Raw genomic sequence first — 7,515 nt, forward strand, 5'->3', positions numbered from 1 at the left:
AATGATCTATTAGTGTGTGGAAAATAAGCTTTGTACGAACCTGTGATGAGGAAGACATAAAAGCGACAAACTGCATAATAAAGTTCTTTATCACAGGAGGCAATATAAAGCGACGTTCCTCCGCACTAAGAGGACACACATTCAAACCTCAAAAGCGCATGACAATATCTGCTTCCCTCTGCGAAGGGCCTATCTTCTACCTTTACTTTTTTCCCTTGTGAGAGTCATGGTGATCTTCACCAATTCCCTATTTTGCCTTTGTATTGGCTACCGTCACACGCTTGGGAAAGATCTATATTCATATATCAACTTGGAGTTGAGTACTTATGCTTCATTATTGTTGACTTTACCCTTGAGGTAAATCGTTGGGAGGCAAAACTATAAGCCCCTATCTTCCTCTGTGTCTAGCTGAAACTTTGACACCATGAGTACCACGTGAGTTGTAACAATTGTGGAAAACAAAAGAGATGATTGAGTATGTGGGTTTGCCTTACAAGCTCTTATTTGACTCTTTCTAATGTTGTGATAAATTGCAATTGCTTCAATGACTATGGACTATTGTTGGTTACTTCTCGGTAAGGTTTTTGCTTCATGCTTTGCTTTGTGAAGGAATTGTTACTTTCCCATAAGAATCTTTATGATGTATTGCTGTTCTATGTGTGATCATGATGCCCTCATGTCCGTATTATGTTTTAAAGACACCTTCGTCCCTAAACATGTGGACATGTTGATGGAACTTGGTTTTCGCTTGAGGACAAGTGAGGTCTAAGCTTGGGGGAGTTGATACGTCCATTTTGCATCATGCTTTCATGTTGATATTTATTGCTTTTTGGGCTGTTATATTACTTTTGGTACCATATTTATGCCTTTTATCTCTTATTTTGCAAGGTTTATTTGAAGAGGGAGAATTTAGGCAGCTGGAATTCTGGACTGGGAAAGGAGCAAATCCTAGTCCACTATTCTACACATCTCCAAATGCCCTGAAAAGTTACGTGGATTTTTTCTAGATTATATAAAAAATACTGGGCGAAAGAACTACCGGAGGGGGGCCACCAGGGCCCCACAAGCCCCCACTCCGCCACCACCCCCTGGTGGCGCAGGGCAAGCTTGTGGGCTGCCTGATGGCCCACTAGCCCCCTGTTTTGCTATATGAAGGGTTTTGGTCTGGAAAAAAAAATCAACCGGGAGCTTTTTCGTGGTTTCGCCGCCGCCACGAGGCGGAACTTGAGCAGATCCAATCTAGAGCTTCGGCAGGACGATCCTGCCGGGGAAACTTCCCTCCCGGAGGGGGAAATCATCACCGTCGTCATCACCAACACTCCTCTCGTCGGAGGGGAGGCATCTTCATCAACACCATCTCCTCTCCAATCCCTAGTTCATCTCTTGTAACCAATCTCCGTCTCGCAACTCCGATTGGTACTTGTAAGGTTGCTAGTAGTGTTGATTACTCTTTGTAGTTGATGCTAGTTGGATTACTTGGTGGAAGTGTTTATGTTCAGATCCTTGATGCTATTCATTACACCTCTGATCATGATTATGATTATGTTTTGTGAGTAGTTACGTTTGTTCCTGAGGACATGGGATAAGTCATGCTGATAATAGTCACGTGAATTTGATATTCGTTCGGTATTTTGGTATGTTGTATGTTGTTTTTCCTCTAGTGGTTTTATGTGAACGTCGACTACATAACACTTCACCATAGTTGGGCCTAGAGGAAGGCATTGGGAAGTAGTAAGTAGATGATGGGTTGCTGGAGTTACGGAAGCTTAAACCCCAGTCTATGCGTTGCTTCGTGAGGGGCTGATTTGGATCCACTAGTTTAATGCTATGGTTAGACTTTGTCTTAATTCTTGTTTTGTAGTTGCGGATGCTTGCGAGAGAGGTTAGTAATAAGTGGGATGCTTGTCCAAGTAAGGGCAGTACCCAAGCGCCGGTCCACCCACATATCAAACTATCAAAGTAACGAACGCGAATCATATGAACATGATGAAACTAGCATGACAGAAATACCCGTGTGTCCTCGTGAGCGTTTTTCCTCCTATAAGACTTTGTTCAAGCTTGTCCCTTGCTACAAAAGGGATCGGGACACTTGCTGCACCGTTGCTACTACTTCTTACTTGTTACTCTTTGCTTGCGACGTTTCACCTCGCTACACAATCACTTGTTACCGCTACTTTCAGTGCTTGCAGTTATTACCTTGCTGAAATCCGTTTATCAGAGCCTTCTGCGCCTCGTTCGGTTCGACGCTCTTACTTATCGAGAGGACTACGATTGATCACCTATACTTGTGGGTCATCAGACATCTTCGCATATTGGGGCATAGCACCACCACAGACGCCCGTTCCCGAGATACTAGTCGAGTACCAGACGCCAGTTTATCAGTGGGAGCCAGAGGAGCTCACACAGCAGTGCACCCTCAGTACACTCCGGAGTACCCCAGAGACGGTTATTTCCCTCCTTATGAGCATACCAACTTAGGCCAAAAGCCTCATCTTGGGGGAGTACGTGTTTCTCACCGACTTTATATTCTTTCTTACACTTTCACTTTGTTAGTCGGTGTTTACACTTTGCCACTATATTATCCATGCTAGTTTATTTATTTTTCTCGCTTTCTTCTCGTGTGTTTGTCTAGTTTGAGAAAACCCAAAAATATTTTCTTTTCTTCTTTTTGCTTGTTGGGAGCTTTCCCGTGTAAATAGTTTTCTTTTTCTTTGGGTCAAGGTAGAAGACCATGGTTACAATGTTTAGTGGCTCTCGCATTCATATCTGTTTATTTGTCAACGAGCCATATTACTTTGTCTTCTCCTTTGTGTTTTCCTGCAGATTCCAGCTTAGTCCAATGCATAAGCACTCTTATTATTATTCACATCATTCGGTCATGCAAGTGAAAGGCAATAATGATTATATATGATGAAGTGACTGAGCCTGGAATAGCTGGTATGAACTCGATCTATTTTGTTTTTGTAAATATGACTGGCTCATCGTTCCTAACTCAGCTTTGTTGTGAGAGAAACATGTTTGCAATGACAACTTAGAGATCATAGTTTCTGATGCCATGCTTAATTAGCTAGGAGCTTATAATGGTTTGTCTTGGATGCCAACATGAATTTTGAGATGCTTATGATGTAGTATGATAGGATGGTATCCTCCTTTGAATGATTCAAGTGGCTTCACTTGGCGCATGTTTACGCATGTAGTTGAAACAAAATCAACATAGGCTTTATGATATTCATGTTTATGGTGATTTATGTCCTACTCATGCTTGCACTCAATGTTGGTTAATTTCAATGCATATTGATGACTGTTGTCGCTCTCTAGTTGGTTGCTTCCCAATCTTTTGCTAGCCTTCACTTGTACTAAGCGGGAATACTGCTTGTGCATCCACTTCCATAAACCCAAAGTTGTTCCATATGAGTCCACCATACCTACCTATATGCGGTATCTACCTGCCGTTCCAAGTAAATTTGCATGTGTCACTCTCTAAACCTTCAAGAAATAATTTGTTTTGCATGCCCGAACCGCTCATATGGTGACAAGGGGCAGTCAGTATCTTTCATGTTAGGCGTGTTATCCTCGATACGTCTTTATTCAAAATCATTCACGAGAAAGGGGCCGGTAATTGGAATGCCCAGTTCCATGCTCAAATCGAAAAGATAATTGCGAACAGAACTCCCCCTGGATTGTTGTTGGTATGGACGGCACCCGATTATTCGGCTAGTCGTGGAGTGTGATTGATTGGTGGTGGGGGAGTCAAAACTTTACTTTTCTATTTGGGAACTGCCTATAGTATGTGTAGCATAGAAGATGGTGAAAACTCTTGGTCATTGCGTTGACATTGAAGCATGCCACCCAAAATCATTATCTCTGTTTTAAAAGCTTGAGCTCTCGCACCTCTGCAAATCAATGCTTCCCTCTACGAAGGGCCTATCTATTTATGTTTCTGTCGAGTCATCCTCTTCTTATAAAAGCACCAATTAGAGAGCACCTCTGTCATTACTATGCTTTGCTTTTAATTGATATCAAGTATGACTGTGACTCGATCTTCTTTGCCATGAATTACAATGTTCACTCAGCCCTTGGTCTTTGAAGGTGCTCTGCATTTATGTTTTGCGGTCTCAGAAAGAGCTAGCGAAATACCATCTGTTCATACTGCTTCATGATTGTTTTGATTGAAGTGTTGACATTTGAAACTTATTATTATTGCTCGCTAGTTGATTGTGCCATTCATATGAGTTTGCCATGAGACCTAAATGTCATTGCTTATGTGGTTTGCTTATGATCTTGCTAAAAATCTGAATATGAGTTAGACATAATTGCAACAACAAGATCAAACAGAGTTTGTAAAAGTTTTTCTTTTGTCTCTTTCAGGTTGTCAACTGAATTGCTTGAGGACAAGCAAGGCTTTAAGCTTGGGGGAGTTGATACGTCTCCGTCGTATCTAATTTTCCAAACTCTTTTGCCCTTGTTTTGGACTCTAATTTGCATGATTTGAATGAAACTAACCTGGACTAATGTTGTTTTCAGCAGCATTGCCATGGTGTTGTTTTTGTATAGAAATAAAAGTTCTCAGAATGACCTAGAAATTTACGAGGATTTTTTGTGGAATATATAAAAATACTGGCGCAAGAATCTGCCCCCTGGACGCGCCTGGCAGGCTTGTGGGGCCCATGGAGCTCCACCGCCTCCAATGCCAGCTCTATTTAGTCCCTCTCATCCGGAAAAAATAAGGGAGGAGAGTTCATCGCGTTTTATGATACGGAGGCGCCGCCACCACCTGTTCTTCCTCTCGAGGGTAGATCTGGAGTCCGTTCTGGGCTCCGGAGAGGGGAGATCGTCACCATCGTCATCACCAACCTTCCTTCATCGCCAATTCCATGATGCTCGTCACCGTTCGTGAGTAATCTCATCGTAGGCTTGCTGGACGGTGATGGGTTTGATGAGATCTATCATGTAATCGATTTAGTTTTGACGGGGATTGATCCCTAGTATCCACTATGTTCTGAGTTTGTTGTTGATACTACTTTGCCATGCTTAATGCTTGTCAATAGGGCCCGAGTGCCATGATTTCAGATCTGAACCTATTATCTTCTCGTCAATATATGTGTGTTCTTGATCCTATCTTGCAAGTTGTAGTCACCTACTATGTGTTATGACCCGGCAACCCCGGAGTGACAATAGCCGGAACCACTCCCGGAGATGACCATAGTATGAGGAGTTCATGTATTCACTAAGTGATAATGCGTTGTTCCAGTTGTCTATTAAAAGGAGAACCTTAATATCCCGTAGTTTCCGTTAGGACCCCGCTACCATGGGAGGGATGGACAATAGATGTCATGCAAGTTCTTTTCCCTAAGCACGTATGACTACATACAGAATACATGCCTACATTACAATGACGAACTGGAGCTAGTTACATATCTCTCCGTGTTATAACTGTTGCATGATGAATATCATCCGGCATAATTATCCATCACTGATCCAATGCCTATGAGTTTTTCCTACTGGTCCTTGTTACGTTACTTTGTCGCTACTGCTGTCATTGCTGCTACTGTTACTCTGTCACTACTGTTGTCACTGCTGCTACTGTTGCTATCACACTACTCTGCTACTGATACTTTGCTGCAGATACCAAGTCTTTCAGGTGTGGTTGAATTTACAACTCAACTGCTAATACTCGATAATATTCTTTGGCTTCCCCTTGTGTCGACTCAACAAATTTGGGTCGAATACTCTACCCTCGAAAACTGTTGCGATCCCCTATACTTGTGGGTTATCACTGGTCGCCCTACCATAATATCCCTTGTTCATCAATAATAAACTCGGGGGCTTTGCCTAGGCTCACCTTTCTATTTATGCCTTCAATACTAGGGTGCCTGTTATGAGCCTTCTTGATTTTCTCATCTAGAGTGGGTTGTACTTCCAATTGTGCCACAGTGCCTTCTGGAACGAGAAACAGGTTTAGCCGAGCGAACTCGTGGATGAACTCGGGTCTTAAACTTTGCATAGTGCCATTGTCTGGAGTGGGGTTCCTGCTGAGAGCATTGGCTACCACGTTGGCTTTACTGGGATGGTAATGGCTGCCCACATCATAATCCTTCATCAATTCTAACCAACAATTTGAGATCTGGTTGAGTGAAAATATAATTGAGGCTCTGGTATCACGGTGTATATCTCACAACAATTTGCAAGTAGGAAATGTCTCCATTCCTTGAGAGCGTGTATCACGGCGGCTAACTCCAAGTCATGAGTGGGGTAATTTTCTTCATGTCACTTTAATTGCCTTGAGGCGTAAGCCACGACTTTTGCTTCTTGCATAAGTACACATCCGAGGCCTTTCCTTGAGGCGTTATAGTATACTTCAAAATTCTTGTGTATATCCAGGACGATTAAAACCGGCGCAGTGGCCAGTCTCTTATTTAGCTCCTGGAAGCTATTCTCGCATGCTTCAGCCCATTCAAACTTTTTGTTCTTCTTGATTAGCTGGGTCATGGGCTTGGCAATGGTGGAGAAACCTTCAATGAATCTCCGGTAATATTCTGTCATTCCAAGGAAATCTGCACATCTGTTATGTTGGCTGGTTGCGGCCGTCCATTTACGGCCTTCATCTTCTCAGGATCCACCACTATGCCTTCTTGGGTCATTACGTGGCCCAAAATCTGACTTCTTTTAGCCTAAATTCACACTTGCTGAATTTGTCATACAACTGGAACTTACATAGCTCACCTAATACAATCCTTAGGTGTTGTGCGTGCTCTTTGGGGATCTTGGAGTAGACAAGTATGTTGTCGATGAATACTATGACAAACTTATCCATGTACTTCATGAAACCTTGTTCATTAGATGCACGAAATATGCCGGGGCATTTGTTAGTCCAAAAGGCATCACAGTAAACTCATACAGTCCGTGTCATGATGTAAACGCTGTCTTGGGAATATCTTCCGGGCATATCTTTAGCTGATGATTCCCCGACCGCAAGTCAATCTTTGAGAACACCTTTGCTTGTGCTGGCTGATCGAATAAATCATTTATTCGGGGCAGAGGATACTTGTTCTTGATGATGGCCATATTGAGGGCTCGATAATTGATGCATAGTCTTAGTGTTTTGTCTCTCTTCTTGGCAAATAGTACTTGCGATTCCCATGGCGAGGAGCCGAGTCTAATGTACCCTTTGTCCAATAGTTCCTTTAGCTGTTTCTTCAATTCGACCAATTCGGTAGGTGCCATGCGGTAAGGCTTCTTGTCTATTGGGGTTGTACCGGGTGCTAGTTCGATGACGAACTCTATCTCTCGGTCTGGTGGCATACCTGGTAGTTCTTTGGGAAATATGTCCGGAAATTCACAAAACCATCAGAACATCCTTTAACTCAGAGATGTCCATTTTATTCAGTCGGGCTTGAGTTGGTTTGGTCCTCTCCAAAGCTGCATTTTTTACTATTTTTTCCGTGATGATGGGTCAGTGTGACAATCCAGTTGAAGCTGTCAATAAATCCGTTGTTGGCATTCAACTAATTCATT

The sequence above is a fragment of the Hordeum vulgare genome, chromosome 5H (assembly GCF_904849725.1).
Source record: "Hordeum vulgare subsp. vulgare chromosome 5H, MorexV3_pseudomolecules_assembly, whole genome shotgun sequence".
Lineage (NCBI taxonomy): Eukaryota > Viridiplantae > Streptophyta > Magnoliopsida > Poales > Poaceae > Hordeum > Hordeum vulgare.